This window comes from Calonectris borealis, unplaced genomic scaffold (assembly GCF_964195595.1).
Source record: "Calonectris borealis unplaced genomic scaffold, bCalBor7.hap1.2 HAP1_SCAFFOLD_33, whole genome shotgun sequence".
NCBI lineage: Eukaryota > Metazoa > Chordata > Aves > Procellariiformes > Procellariidae > Calonectris > Calonectris borealis.
In genome coordinates, this window is record NW_027441449.1 from 1,968,485 (window position 1) to 1,988,416 (window position 19,932).

Below are 19,932 nucleotides of genomic sequence, written 5' to 3' on the forward strand. Positions count from 1 at the left end.
TATTTTGTTTGCTAAAACTTCAGCATCCACGCTGTTCAATATTCCTAGTCCCGTTCCCAGAATGCCAGTCACATCTCTCCTTGATCGTTTTGGAGAGGTGAGGGTTCGCCCATGCACCCACGCTAACCATCCTGTTATTCAGGAATGGTGAGCAAGCAGGTTAATTGTAGAGATATCAACTTGCGTTGATAGCTCCACTCGTTTGAGAGACCACGAGGGATTAAATAGCACTTGCTGTTGTCCTATGTTCTTGATTATCTAGGAACCAATGTTATAAATGTGAGGAGACAGTTTGGTAGGAGGCTGAGTTGGTGAATGTGGTTGTGCGGTATCAATCCTGAATTGAAAACCTAAGCTGGAATGAGAGTTAGGGTTTGTCCAAAGACACATTACGAGTACTGAATGGGATATAGTAAAAGTATACCAGCGTTCGTGTTTAGAAGGACAGGTATGTATGTTGCCTTTTCCTTCAACGTTGCTTACAACAACGTGTAAGGTTGCTGTCATACATTTAGTGTGATTTTCAATTCAGCATCCTATCGAAATGGTGTCTCCTTTGGTTCCCTTTAAGGATGGAATGTGTTGATTTTCATTTTCAGCTGTAATAATCCATTCCTGCCTATGAAAGGTGATGTTATTGTGTAGTGCTGTTGCAGATAAATTTAGATCAGGTGTAGGTATGTTAAAAAGTATGTATGCATCAACCCACGGCCACCCCGTCGTACACAAATTCCAAATTTTGCGCTCGCTAATCATAAAATCAAACAATAGTTCTACACCACGATTACTCCAGAAGCAAAATGTGAGTACAGGTTGCGTGAAAGTGAAATTGTACCAACAATTTGGTTCTGGTGGTTTACAGCAAGATTTCTCATTGTCTTTACGCTTAGAAAAATCAGTGTAATCTATTTTTATTTCAGTGGGGTTTTTTGTGGGTAGATCCATGGATTGCACGGCACCCTCTTTTTATTTCTTCCTCTGGTGTGCTTGAAGTGATAATATTTGATGAACGTTGTTATTTTTGTGAGATATCTTAATTTCTTTCCAGTGTAGTGTCTCCCATCTCCATTCATCTTTTGGATATGCCTCGTTCCCATGTACAACTAAAAGAGCAAGGCTCAGGTTTGTCTTGTCTGTTGGTAGGGTTCCCACACGTCCAGTGTAATTTAGTGGTGCATGGTCCCAGGGATCTTGTGTCTCAACTAGAAGGGTTATCCTTATCTCGACTAAAAGGAAAAACAAAATTGGGTTGGGGAGATGCTGCTGCTGTTGTTGTTGCCATCGGTATAGGTTCATCTTCTCCTGGTGAAGAAAAAGAAAGACGACGTTTCGGTGGGGAAGGCCGAACAGGTTACCCCTTTTAGAAAGAAGGAAAAATCCATCTAGTACCGATTCTGTGTTTTGCACCACTGCTACCAGTAGCTTCCCAAGCAAGTGGGCCACGGGGTTTAGTTAAAGTCACAGGCACAGTTCCAATTTGTGGTAAATTTACCATAACAGGTTGCCCTGGCTGTAATGTTAGCAGACGGCTTCTTTCATCAGCAGGGGGAATATTAGGCTCAGCTTTTACAAAGAATGCTCAGTTTGTTGCCCCCCTGGAATGCACCACCCCCACGGCACAGGAGTCGACACAGATAACTTTTGCTCTATTTTGTGCTGCTAGAACAACTGCCCTTAATTCTCCTACTTGTGCACTACCTTCACCTTCTTCGATAATTTGTTGATGTTTAATGCAGCAGCCTTGGGTTGCCATTTGCCATCTATTCTCCTTGCTGAGGCATCAGTAAGCCAAATATCTTCTGATGGTGTTCCCTCGGTAAAGGGAGGCGCATTTAAAATAGGTGAGGGTTTAAAAGGTTGTTGTAATGCTAATGGGTCTGCATTTATAGGCATCTGTAATTTGGAAAGTTTAGTGTGTCCTTCAGTTAATCTTATTTCCTCTGCAATTCCTGTCAAGTATGCATACCATTTCCTAACTGTAGGCTTTTGTGCAAGTCCTTCTGGGGGTGCCGTCCCCTTCAGAACTGCTTCTAATAATTAATGGACCTCGCTGCACGAGCCTCCCTTCGGCACTGGGCGCCTCCGAGTCAGTGGCTCAGCGGCAAGGAGGGGACCGGGGTCACGGTGGCGGGCGATGACATAGGGAGGATGTCACTGTGAGCTGATTGTGTCGCTTGAGGACAGCTGACGGGCGATTGTGACCACCCCGCGAGGGCAGAGGGCCAGTCATCCCACGCAGAGGCCCCGGGCTCACTGCGACTCGCGCTGTGCGGCGAGGTCCTCGTCCTCCTCCCAGCTGGGCACGGCCATCTTCTCCTGAGGCACCCCACGTGCCACAGGGCGCTGGCGATGGCTTCCATCTGGGAGAGGCAATATTACTACTCCGACCTGGAGAAAGCAGCAGCTTTCCTCCCCACCCTCCTTGCTGAGGACTGCCCCAAGACCGACATTCAGTCTGTCCACGGAGTGCTGCTCTTCGCGGATATTTCAGGTGGGGCGAGCAGGGAGGAGCAACCACGGGCAGGAGCCATTTTGGGGCACACCGGGCCCTTTGGAGCCCTGTCCCTACCCCTCAGCCAGAGTGGCCATCTTGTCACTGCTGAGGTCTTTTGCTGGGATGCCCAAAGAGAGCGGGATGGCTTATCTTGGGCAGTCAACCGCTGCTGCCACCGGCGCTGAGCCGGGGCACGGGAAGGTGTGACCTACAGGCTCTCGCGCCGGGCAGCGTGGAACTGGCTGCCGGGTCCTTTGGCCCACACGGGCATCTCCTGATTTCTGGGTGTCCCTGTTCCAGGTTTCACTGCTTTGACAGAGAAGTTCATCCAGATGAGCGGCCTGGACAGAGGCACCGATGAGCTGGCGCAAACCCTCAACTCCTACTTGGGTGACATTTTGGAGGGTAAGAGCCTCCCTGGCATCGGGCCGTGAGGCTGCTCGTGGAGGGTGGAGGCAGACATGCCAGGCAGCCTGCTCCTGCCTCCTTGGAAGGGCTGGGGCTTTCTGTGGCCCGGAGGAACAGCGAGAGCAGCCAGGGTCTCCTGGCGAGCCAGGACCAGCGCAGGTCCTTTCTGTGGCCAAGGAGGCACCCGCTTTCTCAGCAGGCACCTCTGTGCCGCTGGCGCGAACAGCAGGCGCGGTGACGCCTTGGGGCCCGGAGCAGGCTGAGGGCACCCAGCAAGTGCCAGCGTGCGAGTGACCTGAGGGTGCTGGCACTGACGTGTGGGCGTGCGTGTGACCCCCACGAGCCCCCTTTCACAGGGGATGTCTTGACCCTTCCGAGCTGACCGCCAGCACATTGTGGCCACCCCTTTGGCAGCACTTGTGGAGCAAAGCAAGAGAGTCCTCAAAGATGATGAAGGGTCTGGAGCATCTCTCCTATGAGGACAGGCTGGGAGAGCTGGGACTCTTTGCTCCAGAGAAGAGACGGCTCAGGGGGGATCTTCGTAATGTGTCTAAAACCTGAAGGGAGGGTGCAAAGAGCCACTCTTGCCAGTGGTGCCCAGCGCCAGGACCAGAGGCCACGCCACGGGCAGGCACTGAAACACGGGAGGTTCCCTCTGTATGTCAGGAAGCACTTTTTGACCGCGAGGGTGACTGAGCCCTGGCACAGGTTGTGGAGTCTCCCTCCTTAGAGCTATTCAAAAACGATCTCGCCACCGTCCTGGGCAGCTGGCTCTGTGCGGCCCTGCTTAAGCAGCGGGGTTGGACCAGATGGACCCCAGAGGTCCCTTCCAGCTTCCACTTTTCCGAGCTTTGGTGGCGTCTGGAGGCCCCGCGACCCTGCCTGCTGTGCGGCTACCAGGGCTGTGGCCACTGTGAGCCTGGGAGACAGGCCGGAGTGGGGCTTTCCTGAGCTGTGCCCCAGAGCGCACCCTCGCCCGGGTGCTCCTCTCCGGGCAGAGGGGCTTGCTCTGTGGCTTCTGGAAGAAAGTGTCCACATGACTCTTCTTTTCCTTCCCTCTGTCCACAGAGATACTGGTGTTTGGAGGAGACATCTTGAAGTTTGCCGGTATGTACTTAGGACGACGATGCCCACGGGTCCTGATCTGCAGCACTGAACTGGTGTGGCGGCCATTTGCTCTGCTCTCCTTCCCAAGGGGGTCCGTGCAGCACCTTCAGCCAGCTTTCTGGCCAGGCACGCACCCCCCCCCCGCAGCGCCCTTTCTCCAGGCTTCTCTTCCCCCCCGGGCCTGCCTGCGGTTTGGCTTTGGCTCCCCTCGCTCTGCCCCCGCTCGTAGGGCCCTGGGCTGGGGGTGGGGGCAAGGAAGCACCGAGAGGAAGAGACCCCCTCGGGAGCGCCGCCGAAGGTGTGTGTCGGGGTGGTGGTGAGGGGCAGGGAGGTCCTGGTGATGGCGGAGCTCGGGCTGCCAGGCTGCGAGGGGAGGGGTCGTCCCTGGTGCGCTGCAGCTGCAGAGGAGCGCTCGGGGCGGGGGGTGCCACCGCTGCCGGCTGGCTGCTGCTGCGGCTGGCCCGGGAGAGGAGAGGTGTCCCGGTGCCCAGGGTGTGGTGCTCCAGCAGGATGCCCTCCCACAAGCCCATCTTCCTCAGCACGTCGGCCGGTTTCTGCTGTCCCTGCCACTGAGCATAGGTCGGGGAGAGTCAGGGCTCAGCAGAGCCTGTACCTTCCCCTCGCTTTCCCCAGGGGATGCTGTGCTGGTGCTGTGGAGAGCCCCCCCCCAGGAGATGGCTAAGACCATCCGCCTGGTGCTGCAATGTAGCCGGCAGATCCAGAAGAAACACGGGAGTCATGAGACGAACGTGCGTCAGAACATCCAGCTGAAGATAGGTACGGGTGCTGTGCCAGGCGCAGAGCCGTGGCACTCTCCTGTGCCACAGGGTGCTTCTCACCGGCAGGGAATGCGGGGATCCCTACTGGGGCTGGTGCCAAAGGAAAGCATCTCCTGCAAGCATTCAGGGGGCCAGCTGTGGTCGGAGCGGGGATGGGAGACCAGGACTGCTGGGTTTGCACGCGTTTGCAGATGCAGAGGAAGCTTCAAGGCAGAGCGGGTGTCAGATCAAGTATTAGGGTCTTGGAATGTCCGTTTTAGCAGAGACCTCTGCAGGAGGGAGCTACCCTTTCATTTTTTTCAGGTGGGGGCAGCTTTGCCCCCTTTCCCCTGCTGGATTCTCCCCTGCCTTGCACAAAGAGCAAAGGGGAACGGCTTTGCAGACGGCTGTGGGAAGGGCTTTGGCAGGCTGTTGTGTTTTCTCAAGCAGAGAGCTACAACCTGCCTGCACGTAAACGGAGCAGGCGGTGATCAAGCCTGCTGGTTTGCTGGGCTTCTGGGGCAGGCAGGGCTTCTGACGCCCGGCACTCTCAACACATTCTATTTCTAGACACCTGTTTCAGGGACCCGTGTCAGTGCGCTCCCGAGTCGGACGGAGGGTGCCCTCCCCCTCCATAACGCCCATCTCCCCGCTGGGCTTCAGATTAGCTTCTGAACAGCTGAGATGCCGGGGGCTGCGGAGCTCAAAACGTTCCCTGTGACAGTTCTGCTTCTCCCTCTCTCACCAGGGATCTCTGCAGGGCCCATGGACCTCCTGATTGTCAGACAGAGGACGTGGCAGTACTTCTTGATCTCTGGCCCGGCCCTGGATGAAGTTTGTGAGGCCCAAGAGCTTGCAACGGCAGGCGAAGTTATCCTCTCGGCCGCCGCCTGGGAGCAATGTGAACAGCAGAGTCTCAGGACCAGGACATGTGCAGGCAAAAGAGCTAGGAAGGTGGGTGGATGGGATGGCGTCTAGAGCCATTCTGAAGACCCCGACCTGGGCATGAAGGAGGGAGGTGTCAGAAGGCTGAGGAGCTGAATGTGGAGGGAGTTGTAGCTGTGAAAGCGGGCAGGCAGCTGAAGCTCTTGTCCTTCCACCTCAGGGGTACCTGTGGGCTGGGCTTGCTGGGTTTGAGGGGTCGGGAGGCACTGGAAGGGTTCTGGCCCCACCAGCAATGTCCTCTGTGGGTCCCGGAGCTGTTGTTGACAGCTGGGGGATGCTTGGGGGATGCCTGCCCAGCTCCGGTGCTTCTGAGGAAGCACTGCTGTCCCATCCAGCCAGGAGGGCTTGTTCTCCCCTCTTCTGGGCAGTGACAGTGGGGGGCAGGCTCTGTCCCCTGGGGGTCCTGGGGAGGCCAGTGGCAGCGCTTTCATTCCCTGTGTCTTCAGGTTACGGACATGGATTGGATGCCTTGGTCAGAATCCCAAGACGTTTTACGCAGGCTTGTCCAATACCCAATGGAGCACCGCTTGGAAGGGGAAGGTGAGTGCCAGCTTCACCTTCTTCTGTGACTGCCTGGGAAGGTGCGGCCCGGCTGCTTCAGGGGCCAGAGAGGAACCACTTCTGCCCTCTTCCCCCTTTCCGTCAGCGCTCACGCTTTTGGCCCTCCTGTGCATCGGCTGGGGCAGTCACTGCTGCTGCCTCCTCCTGCAGGGGACAGTTCTGCCCCGAGCATCTGGAGGTGGCAACGTGAGCAATCGAGAAGGCTCTTTCTCCTCCCTGCTTTCCACCGCCTCGTAGTCCCATCCTCCCAGCGACCACCTGCACTTTCTCTCCTCAGGTGCCATGAGGCCTCCTCTTATGCCCCATGACCCCGATGCGGAGGAGGAGATTAGGAAGTACATACCAGAAGCTGCTCTCAGGAAGGTATGGCCAGGCCACCACTGCCGGGGGCTGCGTTTTTGGAGGGCAGCAGCGGTGCACTGCAGAGATGGAGTTCTCACGAGAACAGCCAAACAAAAGAAAATGCACCCTGAGACGACAACGCGGGGAAACTGAGCCAAGGGGCACCGGTGCTGCACCATTGCGTGCGTTGTCCTCAGAGAGAGGCGGGTGGCGGGAGGCGGGCGTCTGTCTCTCTGTCTTTGCCGTGGGTATGGTTCTGGATGTGCTGCGGACATGACGGTGGGATAAAGGGGAGATTCCAGTGAAGTCCCTAGGGCGCTCCTGAGGGTCGCCCCTCATGTCCGTACCTGTATCTGCCTGCCGCAGGCCGGGCAGCCTGCCGGCCATCTGCACCCAGAGGAGGATTTACCCCTTCCTCCTCGTACCTGCTATTGCCGGTACGCCTGCTCTCCCTCGGGATGGGGGGTGGGCAGTAAGCCCCCGGGAGAGCTGGGCGGTGAAGCCGTCCTGCTCTTGTCTTCCAGCTTGATGACAGAGTGCCGCTGGACTTCTTCTCTGAGCTACGGCCGGTCACCAGCCTCTTCGTCCAACTGCAGCTGGCTGCAGGAAGCAGCAAAGAGGATTTCTGCGTAATCCTCCGCAATGCCAGCAGGATGATGCTAGAAATCCTCCGTCCGCACAACGGCGAAATCAACAAAGTCCTCCTGTTTGATAAAGTGAGTGTGAGGGAGCAATCGTCTCCCCCTACCCCGAGAGGGTGGGCGGTGAGCAAGAGGGAGAGACCCTACTTAGGCGTCGTAGCAAGATGTGCTGCATCTGTCCTTGGCAGGGCTGCACGTTCCTCTGCGTGTTTGGGCTCACCGGAGAAAAGCTGCCCTACGAGAGCGTTCACGCCTTGCAGTGCGCTAGTCAGATCTCCTACGCGTGCCCCATGATGCTCAGGGAAATACAGTGAGTGTGTGGTGGGGGGGCGGGTGCACGCTGCCTGGGACGGTGCAAGGGGGCTTACCAGAAAGAGACGTGCCTTCTAGCTTGCCCGCCCTCGTCCCTGGCAGGAAGGAGGCAGTGCCCTGAGAAGTGGCAGGTGACCCCTGGGCTTAGCCCACGGCAGCCAGGCGGACTCCCTCCAAGCACACCCTGCTAGCCACCGTGCTGGAGCGAGCCCTCGCAAGGGCGAGAGGCTCCTTGGTGCCAGAGGGAAAAGGCCCTTCTGGGCGACTGGCCCATGAACTGAAGCCACCTCATCTCAAGTTGCTGTCATCGCAGGCGGTGACATCATGGGGGCCTTCTTCCCTCTCTCTTTTCTCACAAGAAGGCTGGGGCCTTCTGCAGGTCGCAGCTCAGGGAACGTGGCCTCAGGGGAAGAGTCCAAAACTTCCTGCACGCGCTCTACCCCTGTCCTTTGTCCTTTGCAACCCGGGCATGTCGCACCCCTGAGCTCTCCACGTCCCCGAGGCGGGCGCTGGCGGGGCAGGACGGCAGGCGGCCCAGGCTAGCGCCGCGGGGAGGGGCAGGAAGGGATGGAGCCGGGCGGGCAGGACTGTGCCTGGGACGCTGCTGAAGCCACACCGTTTCCCTGTGTGCCAGGGCAGTGTCTGTTGCCGTTACCAGCGGGACGGTGTTCTGCGGAGTCCTTGGCCACCCTTTGCGGCACGAATACACAGGTAGGAGGCACACGTCTGCAGCGCGGGAGGCTGGCGTGGGCCCGCTTACGCACAGCAGCCTGGAAGAGGAAGGCGGGCTGGGAGAGGGCTTGCCCAGCAGCCGGTCGGGAATGGCCCAGGCGGCGCCGGTCCTGGCCCAGGGCGGGAGAATGGGCTCCGCGGCCGGTTGTTCCCCTGGGTTCTGCTGACCCCGCCGTGGCGTTGGCCTGTGCCGGAGGCGAGGCGGCCGTTGGCTGGGAAGGGCGTCGCGGGGCGGGTGGCACAGGTACATCAACGCGTGCTCTCTCTCTCTCCCTGGCAGTCATTGGCCAGAAGGTGAATTTGGCAGCCCGGATGATGGTGAACTACCCTGGGCTGGTGTCCTGTGATGCAGTGACGTACGCCGCCTCTCGGCTGCCCCCTCACTACTTCAAGAAGCTGGAGGACAAGGAGATGAAAGGCCTTGAACACCCTGGCACTGTCTATGAATACCTGGGGATCACCAAGGAGGAGTGAGTGTCCTCTGAGAGGGCTGGATGAGGGGACGGTGGCACCAAGGGTGCAGCCTTGGCCAGCAAAGAGGAGTTCTGCAGAGAGAGACCGGGCTGGTCTCCCTTCCGTGGGGCTGAGAGGGTCAGAAGCCCTGGCGTGGGAGGCTTTTTGCCTCTCTCCCCTGCTGTCTCCTGCTGCTGAGAGAGCGGGAATAGCCACAGGGATGGGGAACGTTTGTCTGTCTTGGCAGACACAACCTGGCCTTGCAGGCTCTGTCCAAATGGCTTTCAACTGGGCTTTCCGTGCCGTGCTTGCTCCACCACGTGCCCTGGTAATGCTGACCTAAGGAGGTTTTTGTCCCAGCGGCTTCCGAGCAGGAAGCTTTGGGCCAGTCCGGTTCCCATGGGGAATGTGGACCATCGGGACACTCTTCCCCGTGTCTTCCTGCTGAAATCTCAGCTCTTCCTCTGGGCCAGGATTTAACCTTCTCTTTGGATGACGGTTTGAATGTTAACATCGCCGCCTCTTTGAAACTACAGGAAGACTTGAGCCACAGGTGTCAGGTGCTTGGCATCCCAACTCGTTCAGTGACACAAGTCCTCCTTTCCAAGGCACTTGCTTTTCTTGGCCAACATGGTGAAGCTGTCTGCTAGCCAAGAGCACACCCTGCCTTCTTTCATGTCTCCAATTTCTCTGGGTTTGGCCTCTGGGGATGGATTCTTGATACGTCCTCCTGTCCCACCATGGCCGTTGGGCTTCTCTATGCTTGAAGCTGTCCTAATGTGCAGCTTGAACTTTGGCTGGGGGAGCGTGCAGGGGATAAGATGCTGCTCGAAAGAAAAGCAGGTACCCGAGGAGCACATCCTGCCCCTCCACGTCAGGCTGCTTCTCTGTGTCCCCTGGCTTCTCACCAGCTAATTGACTTGTGTTTTCTTTTCCCCTGCTTCTAGCATATTTGGCATGGCTCTTACCACGGAGAGGTCAGAGGAACTCCCCTTGCTGGGTAGGTGGAGAACGCCTTGCTCTTCTGAACCCCAGTTTCTTCCCCGTGGTAACTTTTAGTGCCACGCTGGGAAGGGAGAAGCTTTTGCCAGGGATGGTGTTGCCTGCAGCGGCCCTAAGGAAGTGCCACCTGTCTTGGCCTCTACTTGGTTGGTATCTGTGGAGTGGAAAGCAGGGTGAGGCGCCTGGTGCTCCCTGCCGTGCTCCAGACCTCGTACAAAGGTTCCTTTCAACTATGGAGCTGCTCACACCCCGGGGGCTAAGCTGATCCCCGTCTTTGGGATCAGGAAAGAGATTTCCTTCTGCCAGACTGACGGAGAGTTTTGGTGGTGGGTTCTCCCCCTCGTACTCCTCGGAGTTCCTTTCTTGGCAGCGTCTGCGAGTAGACATGGAAATGTCAGGACACGCAGGATGCCTTTAATCGCTCGGTGTCTTGCCGGATGTTTTGGGCCCTGCTATGGCTTAAGCCCAGTAGGCAGCTCAGCCCCACAGAGCCGCTCGCTCCTCACAGTGGGATGGGGAAGAGAATTGGAAGGGCAAAAGGGAGAACACTGGTGGGCTGCGATACAGACAGCTTAATAGGGAAAGCAAAAGCTGCGCACGCGCGCAAGGCAAAATCAGGCATTCATTCACTGCTTCCCTTCGGCAGGAAGGTGTCTAGCCACTTCCAGGAAAGCAGGGCTTCATCGTGCGTAACGGTGACTTGGGAAGACAAGCTCCATAACTCCGAATGTCCCCCTTCCTCCTCCTTTCCCCCAGCTTTTCTTGCTGAGCACAGCATCACATGGCACGGAATAGGCCTTTGGGCAGTTGGGTCAGCTGTCGCGGCTGCGCCGCCTCCAAGCTTCTTACGCACCCCCAGCCTGCTCGCTGGCGGGGCGGCGTGAGGAATGGAAAAGGCCTTGACGCCGTGCGAGCACTCTTCAGCAACAACTCGAACATCGTTGTGTTATCAACGCCGATGTTGGGTCACAAATCCAAAACACAGCACCGTAGGAGCTGTTACTGAAGAAGGTTAACTTTAGCCCAGCCAAAACCAGTACAGGTTTGAAGATGCCGCCTTAGCTACTGGGAAGTGCTCTGCGGCTCACGGTACAGCGAGGAGTCTGTTTGGGACATAGCTGCCTGCAGCGACTCAAATCACCCCTTCCAGTCTCGCGCCGGATCGGCGCGGGGAGTCGCGTGGGGCCGGCTGAATCTCTGTGCTTACGGGAGGGGAGCGGGGCAGGGAAGAGGGCACGGGAGCGGCGCTGTGGGGCAGGCGGGCAGGCGGGTCTGCTGCCGCGCTGAGGAAGGCAGAGGGGCAAAAGCCGGGATGAGAGGGCGGGAAGGAGGCCTGGGTGTAGGCAGGCTGGCGGGTGCGGTGGCGGGGAGGGAAGCTGCGGTGGAGGGTGCCAGCTGAAGGGACGGCTCTTTGCTTTTCAGCACACCCCAGCAGCTCCTTTTCTTGTTTGTCTTCCCAGGTCGGGAGAAGGAGATTGACCTCTTTCGCAGCTGCTTGGAAGCCTATAAGGAGTTAGGACAAAGGCACATCCTGGCATTTGAGGGCAGGCTGGGCTCCGGCAGGAGCCACTTACTTACTGAACTGGCCCATTTAGGCCAGGAAGCTGGCTACAGGTACAGGTTTTTGACCCGTAGCTTTGGGACACTGCCCCTGCCCATCCCCTGACAGCCATGGAACACTCCAGCCCCTCTGCCAGTGCGCCTGGCCCTTGGACTGCAGCCTCCCGAAAAAGCCTCCTGGAGACACTCCCTAGGAGCTCCTGTGTGCTCGGCTCCCGCCTCTGCCTCTTCGGGGAGTTGGAAGTGGCTTCTTGAGCCATGGCCTTTCCTCCTTCACCTCTGGGCCAGGCACAGATAGAAGGAAAGAGCCCAAGCTCAGTGCTTTTCAGCTGGCTCCAGACCCAACAGACAGCAGGGTGGCCCGTCCCAGAAGCCCTGCTTGCCCTCTGCCTGTGTCCCAGCGGGAGGACTGGGGCAGAAAAGCCTTCCTGTGGCCTGGGAGGCAGACTGCTGAGGTCTGGAGCCCAAAGGCAAGCTCACCCCTTGCTCCACCCTTGCCTCTTAGCCCCGTGAGTTCCTCTGCAGGGGGCACGTAGCGAGACCTGGGGCCGACAGGGGGTCTGGGCCCAGCTCTCCCAGTGGCTTGGCAGCAACTGCCCCTCTGTGCCCTTTCTCGTACGGGGAGTGAAAAGCTTGGGCTTCTCTGGGAAGCACTTTGGGATGGGTGGCTGAAGAGCCCCGCGCAAGGGCACCTCCACCCTTTGGTCTTAGAAGGCATGGGCCGTTGGGGAGCTCAGTCCCTTTTGCTTTTGCACGGCAGGGTGGTTGCCATGAAACTGGTCGAGGTCAACATGAGGCAGTCCTTCTCTGCCCTCCGTACCCTGATGGCCAGGGCTCTGGGCCTCCACGACTGTGAATCGAGCAGCGCCAGGCAGAGCGTGCTGCAGGAAAAGCTCCAAGGGACCATCGAAGAGAGCAGCTATTGCCACCTCAATGACATTTTCCTCGTCGAGGTAAGAGAGAGGCCTCTCTGGCCCTGGAGGAGGCCGCCTCCTGAGCTCTTCGGGGTCCGACGTTGTGTGGGCGCGCTGCTGGGCGTGCCTTAGCTCAGGGGGGGAATCGCAGGGGTCACGGCACACGTTTCCCACTCCCGGGCCCGGTGGTGAGATCATGTCCCGCACTTCAGCCGGCAGCGCCCGGTGCCTTGCTCAGCACCCTGGAAGTGCGTTGGAGAGAGGCTGGTGCTGCCCTGGTGCTGAGGTCACTGCTGCGTGAGTGGTCTGCTCCAGCCAGCCCGAGATGCCCACAGCCGGAGAACCAGCTCTTCAGCCCACCCCAAAGCCCCAGCTCTGCCAAAGACCCTCAGCAGAGGGCCTCTGCTTGAGGCTCCGGGCGAAGTCCCCACTGGGGCTCCCCGTGTTGGGGAGAGGTGGGGTGCTGAGGCCAGCAGCGGCGGTTTGCTCTGCACTCTTGCTTGGTGGGTAAGCGTGCCTAGCCCCGGAGTGACGTTTCTCCCTGACTCTGCTTTTCTGGCCAGTTTCCCGTTTCGGACAAGGTTCGCAAGATGCATGAAACGGAAAGAAAAAATGAATTGCACGCGACTTGGACGAAAGTGCTAGAGAAGGTGAGCATTTCTCCTTCCTTCCTCCTGGGTCGCAGAAGGACAACAACCCTGCCGGCTGCGGGCTCTGCGCCACAGCAGTGTGAGCGGGTGGGAGGACCACGTGCCTGGGTCATCGCGCTTCAGGGCCCGAGAAACCCCCCACCTCCCCCCGCAGCCCCACAAACACATCCCGTAACTTTCCTCCTGTAAAGCCTGCCCTGCAGGAGAAACAGTCTTCTGCATTCCCTTGGCCAAGCTCCCTCCTCCTGCAGGGCAAGTGATGTTAGGTGCGACCTGAAAGTCTCAAGAGAATTAAGTGTCAGTAAGCTGCTGAGCAGGGAAGTGGTTGAGGAGAGACTTCAGAGAATCCTCTGGAGAGAGAGGCTAAACCTCCCCTGGAAGACGCTTGAGAATCCACCGGATTCCCCTCAGAACAACCTGCTTTTTTCAGACCATTGGAGGAGAATTTGGCATAGTTGTCATCGGCAATGCCCATTTCATCGACCTTGCCTCCTGGAGTATCATGTCACCCGTGCTCCGAAACATCTCCCTCTTCATGGTCATAAGCTTAGCTCCGGGCTACGCAAGAACAGAGAACTTCCGCAAAGCTGCAGCAGACAACACAACACCCCAGAAAATCACCTATCTTCGTCTGGCTGAGCTGAAACCCTCAGCCGTGGTGCAGAAAGTCTGCAAGAACCTCGGAGTGGTCAGCATCTCCAGGGATCTGGCGAGGTAAGTTGGAGCCAGGGGAGCTCTTCCTGAGGGCTCGAACCTCTGCAGACCGTGGAAGGGAATCAACCCCCCAGGAGAGGGAGCGCAGGGCCTCCAGAAGCAGCACTGACTCTAGCGAGTACCTGACGGGGGTTGCTTGTTGTGCCTGGCCCTGGCAGGCGGGAGCTGAGAGCGGGCGACTCCCCAGACACAGAGCGCGGGGCTGTTGCAGAGGGAGGAAGGGAGGCAGGGAGGAAGAGTCCCGAGCCCCAGCGTGGCCGGGCTGTGAAAAGGCCTCGGTCTAGGTGGCCAGGCTGTGGGGGAGATTCCCTGGGGCAGAGGTCCGCCCTGCTGCCAGAGAGGACCTAAGCTCCTGCGGAGAGGAAAGGCCGGGCTCGCTGCTCGGTGCTTTGGGCGTTGTCCGCAATTCTTTTCCCATGGACTTCAGCGAAGGCTGGAGGTGCAGGGGGGCCCAAAAGCCCAAGCCAGCGGGAGGACCGTCCCTTTCAAAAGTGCGGTGTAGCTGGCTGCCGGCTCCCCTGTTAGGCGCGAGTGACTCACCACCCACCCGAACTGTGTTTCACCTTACTTCCCTTCTGCTGGTCACTGCTGGGTCTGCTCCTGTCCAGGTTCCTGATCCAAAGGAGCTCGGGGAACCCATATTACTGCGAGGAGCTGCTGCGCTGCCTTCGCAGCAACGACATGCTCCTGTTCCGCACCCGGAGGCAGGGTGAAAAAGCAGAGGACAACTGGGAGAGCCTGATCAGTAAGCACCTTTACGGCTGACGAGCGAGTTGTTGTGGCGCATTCTCCGCAGCACAGTCTTGCCCCGTCGTTCCCCCACGGATCTGGGCAGAGTCAGATCCTGCAGCAGGGCAGAACTTGGTCTGGCGGAGGTGTGGGCTCCTGCGTGCCTTGCTGTTGGGACAGCCAAAGCAGGGGCTAGCGAGTTCTGGTGGCTTGGAGGGGCCTAAATTCTCGGGGCAGGGGCTGGGGGGCTAAAACAGGGGAAATTGTTCTGGAGCACATGTTTCTGCTGTTTCTTAGGCGTCCTAGTGGGCATGTCATTTGCCTTGGCCAAATGCCAGCTCGCTTGAGAACAAACCCCAGCTTGAGGTGGGGGACAGGCCTGGGAAACTTGAATCCAAACCCATAAATCCCCACAAGGATGCTGGTAATAGAAGAAAACGGTGGTAATGCCGCCGAGAGGGCAATGCCAGCCAGAGTGCTGTGGCCTTGGGAACAGCCAGGACTGACGCTCCGTTTTGCATCATCGCCGGCAATTTCCCTGGCTGCGAGGCAGCGCTGTTGAAGGCAGCGATGCTGCTGCTTTCTGTCCCGGGGCGTTCAGTCGCGGAAGCTTTGACTGAGGGACTGTTTGGGAAAGCTGGTCTGAAGGCAGAACATCTTTGGGAGGGCTATGCAAAGAAACTGTTTTGCTCTGCTTCATGACCACGTTCAGCACAGGCAGGTCAGCGCGCCCGCACTGGGCCACGTAAGGTGGGACTTGTCCCATCTCAGGTGAATTTTGAGATGTTTGCAAGCTGCAAGTCCCTTTGCAAATTGCCTTATTCGTGCTCTCCTGCTCCACCCAGCTTCTGCAGTCGAGGCGTCGTCCCTCCCAGCACCCTCGAGCTCCAGCGCGGGGACCGACGGCAGGGTCTGCATCATCAGACCAGACGTGAACCTGGAGAACACCGTGCTGCCCGGCACCTTGAAAGGTGAGGGGCCGAGCACCGCTCTGCCCGCTCTGCCCGGGGGGCTGCAGAGTCGCCCTCTCAGCCCGGGGGCTCTGCTGGGAACCAGAAACAGGCCTGGGGTTGCGGGCAGCCGTTTTCCCCTCCTGGGTGTGCACCAGCTGTGAGCCTGCTGGCTGCTTTCCAGCAGCAGGTAGGAGAGAAAAGGTTATTGGTGCAAGACTAACACGGCTCCCTTTTCTCACAGAAACAAATCCTTTGCTGGGAAAAATCTGTGACTTGCCTCTGACTCAGCTTTGAATGTGGCTTCTACCTCGCTATTCTCTTTTTAAGTTCCCCAGCTAACGCTGGTCTCAAGGCACTTGACCCAAATCAAATCCATTTTTTTTTCTGTGGATTGGCACAGAAATCCCCCCGTAGCCAGGGGAGCTGGGTGGGGGAGCTGTCAAGGAGCGTCCCTCCTCTCTAGCCGTAGCCATTTGTATGAACCTTGGAGAAACGTCACGCTAAAGCATTCCCGCTATTAAGTTGCTTTGTCCAAAAACAAGCCCAGAAGAAAACCAAAAGAAAGGAATAGTATCGTCTGGGCAAGTTAAGACAACCGTTGTGGGGAGCTCCCAGTCCACCTCTGAGGTGGGGAAAGTTCTCCGTTCTCTGCGTGCACTGTTGGGCAGAAACCTACTCCAGGTCTGGCCGGGCGCATCACGGGATGCCTGTACCTGCTGGATCCTGCCCTCCTCTGCCTCGGTGGGGGAGCATTTGTTTGAGCATCTCGCTTTTCCCCAGGCCTCGTGGCCTGCGATTCCAACAGGAGCGGAGCCGTTTTGAAGACGCCTACCCTGGGCTGCGATTGCCCAGCAGGCGCAGTCCCGAGGAGAGGAGGCCAAAGTCTACCCCGTTTCACGTGTTGAAACTTTGCAGCCTCAGCCTGGGGAACAGGCAAGAGGGAGACGTGTTGCTTCTTTTTGACAGAGGTTGTGCTGGCTCAGCTCGACCGGACAAAGCCACTGAAGCAGATGATTTTGAAGTTCGCAGCTGTCATCGGGCCGGTGTTTACCACCCAGATGCTGTCGCACATCCTTCCCGCTGACGTCAGGCACAAGATGAATTGCTTGTTGGACATGCTGGTGAGCGACAACATCCTTAAGTGGCTGAAAGACACAGAGCTGCCAGAAGATGCCCAAGAGGGGCCAGCCATCTGCCCGCAGGCAGAGCACGGTAAGGGGTAGCAGTGAGGTGAGCCAGGGAGCTCCCGGCTGTGTCCCGGCGGGGCTCCCCGGGGCATGGTGCGCTTCCCCCCCGTGATGGGCGGGTGGAGCTCGGGCAGGCACGGCTGTTCGGCGTGGGCTGTTCAAAGGTCTTACAGGTCGATCTCAAAGCACACCAGCTTTGCGCCGGAGGGAAGGTCCCACCAGCTGGCCCAAGGGCCTCCGCTCCCCTGCCTCCAAGCACTGCTCGTGGTGCAGGCATGAGAGGGCGTGTGGAATCCCTGACGTCCTCTCCCGGCCGCCTGCAGCGTCCAGATGAAAGATGCCCTCCAGAGTGCCCTGGGGCCTTCGACAGGCCTTTACTCAGCTTTGCTTCCCCTGTGGCAGAGGGGAGAGCTCAGGAGGCTGGGGACTGCCCTGCCAAGAGCGGGGAGAAGGCGCTGGCTGGGGCTTGCTTCGGCTGGCGGCAACACCCCCAGCTCCTGCCCGGAGCGTAGCTGAGCGCTGTGTCCCCGGGGCTGTCCTAGCGTCAGCAAAGCAAGCCGGGCCCTTTCGCCCCGCGCCGCAAGGCTCGGCGTGCAGCAGCGCTGGTTCGCTGCCCAGGCTGCGCACCAAGGCAGGACTTTCGCGCCCCGGTTGGGACGGCCCCGAGCCCTGGCCCCAGCTCGGGCTGATGCAAAGGCCCTTTGCCTTGCAGGCATGGAGAGCCCCTGTCTGAGCAGGAAGGCCGTGCAGCAGCAGTGCAGCGTCCTGGCCTTCCGCGTCCCACTGCTGCGGGAGGTTGCCTACGAGCTGTGGCCCGCGAGACAGCGGGGCACCTTGCACCGCAAGTGTGCCGCCTTCCTGGAGCAGCACGCACACAAATGCCAGAGCTGCGGCCAAGGGGACTTTGTGGCCTTCCACCGCTTCGCCGTCACCAGCACCCAGGACGGAGGGAGCTGTCGGAGCCCTGCTGAGCAGGGCGACTCGTGCAGCTGGGAGGCCTTGGTGTTGGCAGGAGAACAGCTGAAGAGGAATAGGATCCGCGACACCGAGGGTATGCTGTGCACCGTGCTCCGCAGCCCGGGCCCTCCAGGAGCCCAGGGGCGTGTGCTGGGGATCGGGTGGGAGTAGATCTGCTAGGGACCAGCCCAGGAGGTGAGGACGACCACGGCAGACTTTCCTCTGTGTGTCGGGACCCTTGCAAGGATTCTTGCAAGCCCGCTGGGAGAGGGAGAGCAGCTCTGCCCCTGGGGTAGGCAAGGAGGTGTCTAACCCCCTGTTCTCTTCCCAGATGCTGCAGATCCTCTGCAGGCTTTCACGGAGGAGGATTTTGGGTGAGCAGACAAAGTTTTGATTATTTTTGAAGCCAGTGAGCTCAGGGTCTCCAGAGGAGACAAAGGAAGTGCCGGCATTTGGCTGCTGGTTGTGACTCTAGCTTAGGGAAGAGGCTTTCCGTGGGGTGGGAGCTGGGAGGAGATGGCCATGGAGATGAGAAAGTGCCTGAGGAAGCCCGTGGGCTCAGAGCGATCGCCACACTACACTGGAACAGCCCTGGCTTTCCAGTTCCTGCAGAGTAGCGCTGCAAAATCTGCAGGGGAAAAGCCGCCAGAGGGACTCGGCTGGTTTGCCCGTGGGAGGTGACAGAAAGCCCAGCTTGTGTTTTTCTCCCTACCTACAAAGCACCTGTAAGAGTCACGCCTGCCTGCGGCCTCGTGCTCTGCTTTGAACAAAGGGCTTTTGGTGCCGTCTCTGTGGGGAGAAAGACCAGCAGAGGTGATGCCCGTGTGTTCTTTGCTCTCTTCCTCCCCGGGAACTCTCCTCTGAGCAGTGCGGCAGAGAGCGAACAGGCAGCTGAGCTGCCCAGCAAGACCGACGGGAAGAGCAGCAGCGCGTGCTCCTGTGAATGCGAAGCCATCGTGGAATCGGTGCTCGTGCCTTTGGCTCGCCACTACAAGGCGGTGGGCGATACTGCCAGAGCCTTTTACTACCTCCTGGAGTGTGCGGCTGCCTACCTGCACGTCTCCAACATCTACATGGTGAGGTGCCCCGCTTGCCAGCACCCACTGTGCACGGAGTCCTGCCTGGCTCCGGGCAGGACAACTTCCCCGTTGCAGTCGGGCGTGCCTTGGAAGGGACGGGGGTCAGACCCTGACTTTTTCCTCCGGTTCGCCTCTTCTGCGGCAAGAGACGCAGGGCGCTGTGCCCTTGGCACGAGGGGCATTAGCAGGGAGGCGGTCTGAAGGATCACTGGTGCTGTGCTCTGAGCCAGCGTGGCTGTGTTTGGGTGGGCATCACCAGGGGGAGAAACAGGCCCTCTTAAGAGCGATGCCGGAGGCAACGAGGGAGGACAGGGCTGGCCGTGGGCTCCGCACCCACGCTCACCTGCTCTCTGTGTGCTTGCGCAAAGGCCCTCATGAAGCTGAATGAAGCGGAGGTTCTGAGGAACTCGGTAGCGGAGAGAGCGAAGGTGATAGCCCGCTTCGAAGAGGCCACCTTCTTCAGCCTCAAAGGGGAGGTAAAGAGACGGGGAGGTCTGGAAGGATCTCCTTGGGGACGGAGCTGGATGCCTGCCCCAGTTGCAGGGGATATCCCCGGCACCTCCAGCCACTGGCAGATTCCTGCAGTCTCTTGGGCAACTCGGCCATGTCGGGATGTTTCCCTTTTCCTCTGCAGGCCTCCTGGCGTATGGGACGCGTGAAGCTGGCAAAGAAAATGATCAGGAAGGCTTTGAGCCTGCTCAAAAGGCAGTTCCCCCGGACCATCCTCGGAGCCTTTGTCAAGTCTCAGGTGGAAAAGTTGCCGTGTGCCGCGTACGTTGCCAGAAGAGCATCCTCCCTGCCGCAGGAGGCCCGGTAAGAAGCAGAACTGAGAACCCAGGGGAGGAAGAGCCATCTCCTCCCTGGTCCCAGGCACCCAGGCCCAGCCCTGCCTAGACTTGAGGCCACACCTAACCTGGCGCATGGGCCTTAGCAGGACCGAGGCACCAAGGAGCGATGCGCGGGTAGAACAGGGACCGGCAGAGCCCCACGCTCCCTCCCTCCCTGCGCAGTCGTGGGAACAAAGCACGCCTTTGGGTAAAGAGCAGCTTGCAGCCGGGGATGCGTCTGCCGGCGCGCGTTGGCAGTGGCAGGGGGTTGGTGGTGGCTGGGAAGAGAGAGCTGTGAACAGGGAGCAGAGGCTGAAGAGGGGCAGGGGGTCTGGAGGCAGGAGCAGGACGTGGGGACGGAGCAGTAGGTGGAGGTGAGGAGTGAGGATGAGGAAGCTCAGAGAGTGATCCCCCTTTTCCTGCCGGTTCCCAGCTGTGCTTGGCCCCCCCGGCGCTGTAGTGCCAACACGCCCTCTCCAGCGGTCGGCTTCCCCCGGCGGCACTTCTTTGTCTGCCCCCTTCCGCTCCGGCAGCCCTCCCTCCATCAGCTCCCTTTCCTCCCAGGAGGTGTAACTGGCTTGTCCCCCGCCCCGCTTCCCCCGTCCCT

The 19,932-nt window shown here is 59.0% G+C and overlaps 1 pseudogene; it reads left to right on the forward strand.

The window, feature by feature from the left end:
- The first annotated feature begins 4,683 nt into the window (after positions 1 to 4,683).
- The window catches only part of LOC142076129 (adenylate cyclase type 10-like), an 81,692-nt pseudogene continuing 66,443 nt past the window's right edge, over positions 4,684 to 19,932 (forward strand).